The sequence below is a fragment of the Papio anubis genome, chromosome 7 (assembly GCF_008728515.1).
Source record: "Papio anubis isolate 15944 chromosome 7, Panubis1.0, whole genome shotgun sequence".
In the NCBI taxonomy this organism is placed as follows: domain Eukaryota; kingdom Metazoa; phylum Chordata; class Mammalia; order Primates; family Cercopithecidae; genus Papio; species Papio anubis.
In genome coordinates, this window is record NC_044982.1 from 37,616,708 (window position 1) to 37,627,626 (window position 10,919).

General features: G+C 43.8%; 1 pseudogene; it reads left to right on the forward strand.

Moving 5' to 3' along the window:
* The first annotated feature begins 8,651 nt into the window (after positions 1–8,651).
* Positions 8,652–9,700, forward strand: LOC110743634 (annotated as a pseudogene).
* Positions 9,701–10,919: the final 1,219 nt, after the last annotated feature.

A 10,919-nucleotide genomic window follows, 5' to 3' on the forward strand; every position in this document is an offset into this window, starting at 1 on the left:
AGGCATTTTCACTGAGCATAGACTTTTTATATTGTCATTGTTTTTCCCTCAGCACTCTGAAAAATATTATTTCATTGTTTTCTGGCATGTATAATTTTTAAATAGTTGCTCTAGATTTTAGAACATACATCTTTGATTTACCACCATCTACCTTCAAGTAATTCTCTATCACTTCATATATAATATAAGAACTTTAAGATAGTATACTTCCATTTTCTCCTGATCCCCAGTCTACAAAGGACATAAAATAGGATATACTGCTATTATTTTTTCTTTTAATGATCAATTTTCTTTTAAATAGATAGAAAAAAAGAAAAATGTAGGTTGCATCTACCCATATTCTAAACATTGTACATGCTTTTTATTCCTTTGTATAAATCCAAATATCCATCTGGCATCATTTTCCTTCTGCCTGAAGAATTTCCTTTAACAGTTTTTACAATGCAGGTTTGCTGGCAATGAATTCCTTCAGTTTTTGTTTGTCCAAAAAGTCTTTATTTCACCTTCATTTTTAAAAGGTGTTTTCAATGAGCATAGACTTCTGAGTTGTCATTGTTTTTCAGCAAACTGAAAAATAACATTCCATTGTCTTCTAGCTTGCCTAACTTGCATAAGAAATCTGCTTGATAGGCCGGGCGCGGTGGCTCAAGCCTGTAATCCCAGCACTTTGGGAGGCCGAGACGGGCGGATCACGAGGTCAGGAGATCGAGACCATCCTGGCTAACACGGTGAAACCCCGTCTCTACTAAAAAATACAAAAAACTAGCCAGGTGAAGTGGCGGGCGCCTGTGGTCCCAGCTACTCGGGAGGCTGAGGCAGGAGAATGGCGTGAACCCGGGAGGCGGAGCTTGCAGTGAGCTGAGATCCGGCCACCGCACTCCAGCCTGGGCGACAGAGCCAGACTCAGCCTGGGCGACAGAGCCAGACTCAGTCTCAAAAAAAAAAAAAAAGAAATCTGCTTGATATGGTTTGGCTGTGTTCCCACCCAAATCTCATCTTGAACTGTAATTCCCATAATCCCCACGTGTCATGGGAGGGACCTGGTGGGAAGTGATAGAATCATAGGGGTGGTTTACCCCATGCTGCTCCCGTGATAGTGAGTGAGATCTCACAAGATCTGATGGCTTCATAAGCATCTGGTCTTTCCCCTGCTTGCACTCATTCTCTCTCCTGCTGCTCTGTGAAGAGATGCCTTCCGCCATGATTGTAAGTTTCCTGAGGCCTCCCCAGCCATGTGAAACTGTGAGTCCTCTTTCTTTATAAATTACCCAGTCTCAGGTGTTTCTTCATATCTGCATGAAAACAGACTAATACACTGCTCTAATTCATATATTTTTTCTATTAAAAAAAAAAATCTCTGGCTACCTACTAACAGTGACTTTTTTTTTTTTTAAATTTTTTTTGAGATGGCGTTTTGCTCTTGTTGCCCAGGCTGCAGTGCAGTGGCATGATGTCGGCTCACTGCAACCTCCGCCTCCCGAGTTCAAGCGATTCTCCTGCCTCTGGGATTACAGGCATGTGCCACCACGCCTGGCTAATTTTTTGTATTTAGTAGAGACGAGGTTTCACCATGTTAGTCAGGCTGGTCTTGAACTCCTGACCTCAGGTGATCCACCCACCTCAGCCTCCCAAAGTGCTGCGATTACAGGCATGCGCTACTGCGCCTGGTCTTAACAGTGACTTTTAAGATTTTCTTTTTAACCAGGAGTGGTGTCTCATGTCTGTAATCCCAGTGCTTTGGGGGCCAAGGTGGGAGGATCATTTGAGGCCAGTAGTTTGAGAACAGCTAGGCTACGGAGCGAAACCTTGTCTCTACAAAATAAAATTTTTAATTAGCTAGACACAGTGGTGTGCACCTGTAATTTTAGCTACTCGGGATACTGAGGTGGGAGGATCACTTGAGCCCAGGAGTTCAAGGCTACAGTAAGCTATGACTGCACCACTGCACTCCAGCCTGGGTAATGGAGTGAGACCATGTCACTAAAAAATAAAAATAAAAAAGTTTGTTTTATTGTCACTAGTTTTTGGTTTTTCAGATATTTTTCTGTCTCCCTCTCCTCCATCTGGGGCTCCAATTACATGTGTGCTAGACCTCTGGATATGACCTCCTAGGTCACTGAGCTTCCATCAATTTTTAGTCTTTTTTGTTCTTGCTGTACCTCATTTTGGATAGTTTATTGTTGCAATCTTTTCTACAGAGTCTAAATGGCTGTTAATCCCATCCAATGTAATGTTTATTTTCAATATTGTATTTTTATCTCTTGAAGCCTGATTTGTGTCTTTTGAAATATGCACTTTTCATTCCTCACTTCATGGAGTTCATGTTTTCCTTTATGTTCTTGAGCATATTGAGCATATTTATAAAAGCTGTTTGAATGTCTTTGCCTGACAATTCCATCATTTCTGTCATTTCTGGATATATTTTTATGGCTTCTCCTAATTAGGGGTCACTTTTGCTTGCTTCTAGGTATATATGTTAATTAATTAATTAATTATTTGAGACAGAATCTTGCTCTATCACCCAGACTAGAGTGCAGTGGTGTGATCTCAGCTGGCTGTAACCTTGAACTCATGAACTCACATGATCCTCATACCTCAGCCTCTGGAGTAGCTGGTACTACAGGTGCACACCACCATGCTCAGCTGAGTTTTAAATTTTCTGTGGAGATGGGGTTTCACTATGTTGCCCAGGCTGGTCTTGAACTTCTAGCCTCAAGCGATCCTCTCACCTTGGACTCCCAAAGGGTTGGGATTATAGGTGTGAGCCACCATGCTTGACCCCTATAGGTCAATATTTAAATTAGAATGCACATATTGTGAATTTTACATTGCTGAGTGCTGGATTTCATTTTATTCCTCTAAAGAGTGATTAACTCTTTCTGGCAAATAGTTGAGTTATATGCAGATTAGTTCAATCTTTTCAAGGCTTGATTTAAGCCGGGCATGGTGGATCACACCTGTAATCCCAGCACTTTGGGAGGCTGAGGTGGGCGTATAACTTGAGGTCAGGAGTTCGAGACCAGCCTGGCAAAAGAGTGAAATCCTACTAAAAATACAAAAATTAGCTGGGCGTGGTGGTGGATGCCAGTAATCCCAGCTACTTGGGAGACTGAGGCAGGAGAATCACTTGAACCCTGGTGATGGAGTTTGCAGTGAGCCAAGATCATGCCACTGTACTCCAGCCTGGATGACAGAGCAAGGGAAAATTATTCTCTTCTAGCTATTTTGAAATGTATAATAGATTATGTAAACTATAGTCACCCTACTGATCTATTAAACACTATGTTTTATTTCTTCCATCAAACCATATATTTATACCCATTAATCAACTTCTCTTCATCCCTCTCTCCCCATACCATTCCCAGCTTCTGGTAACCGTCAGTCTGTTTTTTATCTTTATGAGATCTACTTTTTTAGCTCCCACATATGAGTGAGAACAAGTGATATTTGTCTTTCTGTGCTTGGCTTATTTCACTTAACATAATGAGCTTCAGTTCCATTCATGTTGCTGCAAATGACAGGATTCCATTCTTTTTTATGGCTGACTAGCATTCCATTGCATATATATACCATATTTTCTTTCTTTCTTTTTTCTTTTTCTTTTTCTTTTTGTTTTGTTTTGTTTTGTTTTGTTTTGTTTTTTGAGAAGGAGTCTTGCTCTGTCGCCCAGGCTGGAGTGCAATGCTGCAATCTTGGCTCACTGCCAACTCTGACTCCTGGGTTCACGCCATTCTCCTGCCTCAGCCTCCCTAGTAGCTGGGACTACAGGTGCCCGCCACCACGCCTGGCTAATTTTTTTTGTATTTTTAGTAGAGATGGGATTTAGTAGAGATGTTAGCCAGGGTGGTCTCGATCTCCTGACATTGTGATCCACCTGCCTTGGCCTCCCAAAATGCTGGGATTACAGGCGTGAGTCACTGTGCCCAGCCACCATATTTTCTGTTTACATCCATTTATCCATTGATGGGCACTTGGGTTGATTCCATGTTTTGTCTATTGTAAATAGTGCTGCAATAACCATGGGCATGTCAAAGCTTATTTTAAATCCCAATACCTGGGAGACCAAGGCGGGAGGATTGCTTGAGGCCCAGAGTTTGAGACCAGCCTAGACAACAGCCTGTTTCTACAAAAAACAAAAAAATATATTTTAAATTAGCTAGGTGTGATGGTTCATGCCTATAGTCCCAGCTACTCCAGAGGCTGAGATGGGAGGATCTCTTGAGCCCAGGAGTTCAAGGCTGCAGTGAGCTAAGTTTACACCACTGCACTCTAGCCTGGGTAACAGAACAAGACCCTGCCTCAAATAAATAAATAATAAATAAATAGAGCTCTTTTAGAGATGGACTAGAGTAGCCTTTATCCCAGGGCTAATTTAGCTCCACTTCAAAGACACAGCTCTTCTGGAGTCCCCACTGAATGCCTGTGTGTTTGACACAGCTTCTCCACTCTGGTTAGAGGGATGTTTAGCCGTTCCAGGCTTTGTATAGGCTCTTGGAATTGTTCTATTTACAGCTACCCAGTAATAGTTTTTTTTCCCCCAGAATTTGCTTTTGCTCCACCTCGTGGGCTTTGTCCTAAGTGTGTGCAGATTGGTGTTCACTCAAAGACTCTAGGGGACCCTGTTTGGGTCTGTGGGACTCTTCCTCTGTGTAGCTCCCTGTCTCTTGAACACTGCCCTGCAATTTTAGCTGCCTGAAGCTCTCCTTAACTCAGTAAGACTAAGCTTTCCCCAGACTCCCCCATCTGTGAGGCAGCCTGGAAACTGCCTCTAGGAAGCAGGCAGAGGCAATCACACAGCTCACCTCCTCTGCTTCCCTGCTCCCAGGGATCACAGGCTGCCGGCTATTCAGTGTCTGGAAATAGGCATTTCATATATTTTGTCCAGTTCATGGTTGAAGGGCAATTCCCATAACTGTTAATCCTTCATAGACAGAAGCAAAACTTCCTATTAATTTTACCACAGGAAAAAACCCAACTTTATTGTATTTAAGAATGTTCTATACTTACCTCACTTACTATTTTTGCCATGTAGATGTGCATTTATTCTATTTTTCCATCTATGTTAACTTCATACAACATAAGATATAATACAATAAAACACACCTCCATTAACTCTAAAAATTAATAGAAATGAAACTCTGGGAATGTTTTTTGGGGAAAAAAATGAACATATCTAGAGGGACTAACCAGCCCAAACCCAGGGAAGAAAAGTTCAAGATCTTATCTTCTGAGACACAGGATCAAAATACTTAAGGAGCTGTGCTACCATCCTTGATCTCTGGCAATATCCCATTCTCCACACTATCATGGAGACAGCAGGGTACTAGTAAAGTGCATAGGCTTTGGGCTCAGAGAGACTAGGTGTGTAGTCTCTAGGGGCAAGCTGGATTTGTCTAATTTGCAAAGACTGTAAGATGCTTGCAGGCAGGGCCCATATCCTGCTCATTTTCGTGGCTTCCCACAGCTCTTAGCTCATCCATATGGGAGAAGTATTAAAAAATTCCAATAGGAGGATTACATTTCATAAGCCAATACTTGCCAAGATGCGGATGACTGATGATATGTTGATGATGATGTGTCCAAGTAACATATTTGTGTTTGAGACATATTTTCACCGCTTCCTGAGGTGATCAGTAGGGAAGGGGTAAAATTGGTAAATCAAATTGTTTGGTCAAATTCAACCGTGACACAGACTTAATCGTGGGTTGTTGGAAGTGACAGGACCAATCTCTCCAGGTTGTCGTAAAGATGAATGAGTTAGTGCATTCATTCAACACATATTTATTGATCATACACTATGTACTAGCCACTGTTCTAGGTACCTAGGGCACAACAAAGAACAAAACAGACAAAATTTTCCAACTTCATAGAGTTTATATGCTAGTAGAGGAAGGCAAAGAATACATGATACATAAGTGAAATATATGGTATATTACATGATGTTATGTGCTACATTAAAAAAAATAATAAAGCAGGCCAGGCACCGTGGCTCACACCTGTATCCCAGCACTTTGGGAGGCCAAGGCAGGTGGATCATTTGAGCCCCAGAGTTTAAGCCCAGGAGTTTGACCCCATGAGTCTGAGACCAGCAAGATGGCACAACCCTGTCTCTACAAAAAATACAAAAATTAGTCAGGTGTGGTGGTGCATGCCTGTAGTTCCAGCTACTTGGGAGGCTGAGGTGGGGGCATCACTTAAGACCAGGAGGCGCAGGTTGCAGTGAGCCAAGATCACACCACTATGTTCCAGCCTAGGCATCAGAGTGAGATGAGACCCTGTTTAAAAATAAAATAAAATTAAAATTAAGAATAAAGCAAATAAGGAGACAGAATGTTGGGGGATGCTGTATACTGAATGTTTGTGTTCCCCTAAAATTTCTCTGTTGAAATCCTACCCCCCAAGGTAATAATATTAGGAGGTGGAGACTTCAAGACGTGATTAGGTCATGAGACCAGAGCATCATGAACAGGATTAGCATCCTCAAAAAAGAGGCCCCAGAGAGCTTTCTTGCCCCTCCTACCATGCGAGGACATAGTCATAGTAAGGAGATGGCCACCTAGGAACCAGGAAGTGGGCCCTCCCCAGATGCCAAACCTGCCAGCACCTTGATCCTGGGCTTCCCAGCCCCTAGAATGGTGAGAAACAAGTGTCTGTTATTAATAAGCCAACCAGTCTATGGTATTTTGTTGTAGCAGCCTGAACAGACTAAAACAGGGTTCAATTTTCAAATAGTATATGAATAGAAGGCCTCAGTGAGAAGGCGATCCTTTAGTCAAGATGGAGGGAGGTGAGGGAGTGAGGCACACAGGTCTCTGGGATAAGAGAACAGCAAATGCAAAGGTCTTGAAGCAAGGGTACCACCGACGTTGTTCAAGGAATAAAGAGGCCCACAGGGCTGTAGCTGAGGGGAAGAGAGTGGTGGGAGATGACATAAGAGGTGTCAAGACCTGGATTGTTCAGAGTCTTGCAGGCTGTGGGAGGGACTTGGGGTTTTGCTCTGAGTGAGCTAGGGCCACAGGAGCACTTTGTGTAAAGGAATGACAGGTTCTGTCTGACATTTTAGCCGAATCCCCTGGCTGTTATGTGGAGAGTAAACAAGTGGGGAGCGAAGGTCTGGCATAGGGAGACCAGCTGGGGGGCTATTGCAATCATCCCAGCCACACAGAGATGCACATCCAGCGCAAGAGCAAGTGCACTGCCCAGAAGATGCCTAATGCATGGACTTTGTCAGGGCTGGCTGCATTTCCAGGAGCAGAAAGCATGAACCCAGCCAGGCAGGTTGGTTCACGCCTGTAATCCCAGCACTTTGGGAGGCTGAGGCAGGGGGATCACCTGAGGTCAGGAGATCGCGACCAGCCTGGCCAACATGGCAAAACTCCGTCTCTGCTAAAAATACAAAAATTATCTGGGTGTGGTGCCACGCGCCTGTAATCCCAGCTACTCAGGAGGCTGAGACAGGAGAATGTCTTGAACTCAGGAGGCAGCGGTTGCAGTGAGCCCTGAGATCGTGCCACAGTACTCCAGTCTGGGCGACAGATCAAGAGTCTGTCTCAAAACAAACAAACAAACAAACAAACAAACAAACAAAAAAGTCTGGTCTAGGTGGTAGTTAATAGGACAGAAGGGAATTTGGATTTGGGACCTGGCAATTCAGCTGGTAAAACTCCCCTTCCATAGGTTTCAGCCGTCAATCATTTCTCACCTGCTGTCTCTGTGAGCTGGCTATATTTGCCTGAATCAAGCACGTCACGCCTTTAAGTAACCAGAGTCAACCAGGGTGTCCTTATTTGTCCCAGTGTCGATGTGGTTGAGATGAAGCATGCTGATTTGTGGAGTTTCCCATTATTTCTGCAAAGTCAAAATGCTACCTGTCTCTCCAATTCCAGCATGGGTGTCACCTGTTCCAGGAGAGGCTCTCCCTGGTTCCTTTCCCTGTGCAGATCCCTCACCCCACCCCAGGCTGAAAAGAAGCTGGGGTAGAAAGGAGCTGCCCTCTCCAGTGTCCTGCGATGCTATCCCCTCTGTTTTGGTCTGGCCTGATGTACCATCACTAATTAGATAAAAGCAGCTCCTAACAGGCCCAAATCATGGCCTCTTGAAAGGCCCTCTATCTAGTGGCATTATTAATAATGATAAAAATGTTTTACATTGACATCTAGGCTCCACAGCTTTTAAAGATGGAAAATAGCATATTCTAGGAGGCTGGAAAGCATTATGGTTAGGATGTGGTTCTGGAACTCAATGATTGGAACTAGAACCCCAGTTCTACCACATGGGAAAATACCTTGACCTCATTTACAAACATCATTTAATATGTCTGTGTAAACGGTTAATCCATGCACACATATAAAATCCAAAAGGATACACAGTAAAAATAATTATCTTTCCATCCCTGTCTCATAAGTCATCAGTCCCCACATCAGAATTAACTGAAATGATCAGTTTCTTTTTCTTTTTTTTTTGAGACAAAGTTTTGCTCTTGTTGCCCAGGCTGGAGTGCAATGGTGCGATCTCCATTCACCGCAACCTCCGCCTTCCAGGTTCAAGCAGTTCTGCTGCTTCAGCGTCCCAAGTAGCTGGGATTACAGGCACCCACTACCACGCCCGGCTAGTTTTTGTATTTTTAGTAGAGATGGAGTTTCACCATGTTGGCCAGGCTGGTCTCCAACTCCTGAACTCAGGTGATCCACCCACCTCAGCCTTCCCAAGTGCTGGGATTACAGGAATGAGCCACTGCACCTAGCCTGCAATGATCAGTTTCTTACTTAACCTTTTGGAGTCTCCATTTTCTCTTCTGGAGCTCTTTCCTTTTGCCTTGTTGCACTCCTGAAAGTACACTTCAAGATGGGGCACCAGCAGCTCTACTGGGGCCAGACTCGAAAATTGGGTCAGGGTTCTCACTCTTGCGTTGGCTCAAACTAGACCGGCCTGATTTGGAAATACAGCCTCAATGTGTGCCGCCAGTGTTTTTGTCAGTCCGCAAAGGATATAGGTTTCATTAAGCCAGGCTATGTGATCTGGCCTGAATAGATTATCCAAGGCATCCACCCAGTGAAAGAAAACCATGCTATCTCTTTGTATATTAAAAAACAAAAACAAACAAACAAAAACATTCCCCCTAAAATTTCTCTTCTGTAGAGTAAGAACAATGACACTCACTCATCCTCCCATCCAAGGCTTTTATAAAGTTGAAATTAAATTAGTGAATTGTGGAGCCCATACTAACGGAAGGATAGCCTACACAAACAAGGGACAGGAGCCTGGAACTTTCAGACTGACTGGAGCACATCACACCTTTATGTAACTAGAGTCAATCAGGGTGGGCCAGGCGCAGTGGCTTACACCTGGAATTCCAGCACTTTGGGAGGCCGAGGCGGGCAGATCACATGAGGTCAGGAGTTTGAGACCAGCCTGGCCAACGTGGCGAAACCCTGTCTCTATTGAGACAGGATTTTGACCTCATTTACAAACATCATTTAATATATTTGTGTAAATAGTTAATCCATGTGCACATATAAAATCCAAAAGGAACAAAAGGATTCACAGTAAAAATAATTATCTTCCCATCCCTGTCTCATAAGTCATCAGTCCCCACACCAGAATTAACTGACAGGATCAATTTTTGTTTTTTGAAGCGTTTTTGTAAAAATACAAAAAATAGCTGGGCATGGTGATACATGACTGTAATCTCGGCTACTTGGGAGGCTGAGGCAGGAGAATCACTTGAACCCAGAAGGCGGAGGTTGTGGAGAGCCGAGATCACACCATTGCACTCCAGCCTGGGCGACAAGGCCGAAACTCTGTCTCAAAACAAAACAGAGTCAATCAGAGTGTCCTCACTGGTCCCAGGTCTGGATGTGATTGAGATAAAGCATACTGATTTGTGGAGTCTCTCCTGATTTCTGAACAGTCAAAATCCTACCTCTCTTTCTGAGCCCAGTGTGGGTGTCACCTGTTCTGAGAGGCTTTCCCTGGTTCCTTTCCCTGTGCAGATCCCCCACCCCACCCCAGATGTGCTCTTTGCCTCTTCAGGGCCTCCAGCATCCCCTGCTTAGACCTCTCTGTGCTTCAGGAGGGCTTTCCCTTGCTTGCTGACCTGTTGCAAGGTGGCCTCCTGTGGTAGAGTGAGCAAGTCTTGGATTGTGACTTCCCCACCCACTGGCTATGTGACCTGCACAAGTCATTAAACATCTCTAAACCTCAGTTTTCTAATCCACAGATTTTGGTTAATAACGTTTACCCCTCAGGCAACAGTTCTTAAACTTCCACCTCTTAGGACCCCTTTATATTCTGAACAATTAAAGACCACCAAGAGTTTTTGTTTATGCCGGTTATATCCATGTATTATCCATATATTTACTATATTAGAAACATAACTGAGAAATTAAAACATATTTATTAATTTATTTAAAAATAACAATAGGAAACCCATCACATGTTGACATAGTTGTTTGAGACAGGGTCTCACTCTGTCGCTCAGGCTGGAGTGCAGTGGCATGATCTCAGCTCACTGTAACCTCTGCTTCCTGGGGTCACGTGATCCTCCCACCTCAGCCTCCCAAGTAGCTGGGACTACAGGCACACACCGTCACACCTGGCTAATTTTTGTATTTTTTGTAGAGACAGGGTTTCACCATGTTGCCAAGGCGGGTCTTGAACTCCTGAGCTCAAGTGATCCACCCACCTCAGCCTCCCAACGTGCTGGGATTACAGGCATGAGCCACCGCGCCCAGCAACATAGTTATTTTTAATTTGTTTCTTTTCTTTTCTTTTCTTTTTTTAGAGATGGGGTTTCACAATGTTGTCCAGGCTGGTTTTGAACTTCTGGCCTCAAACAGTCCTCCCACCTTAGCCTCCCAAAGTGCTAGGATTACAGGCATGAGCCACCACACCTGGCCTATTTTTTATTTTTAAACTGT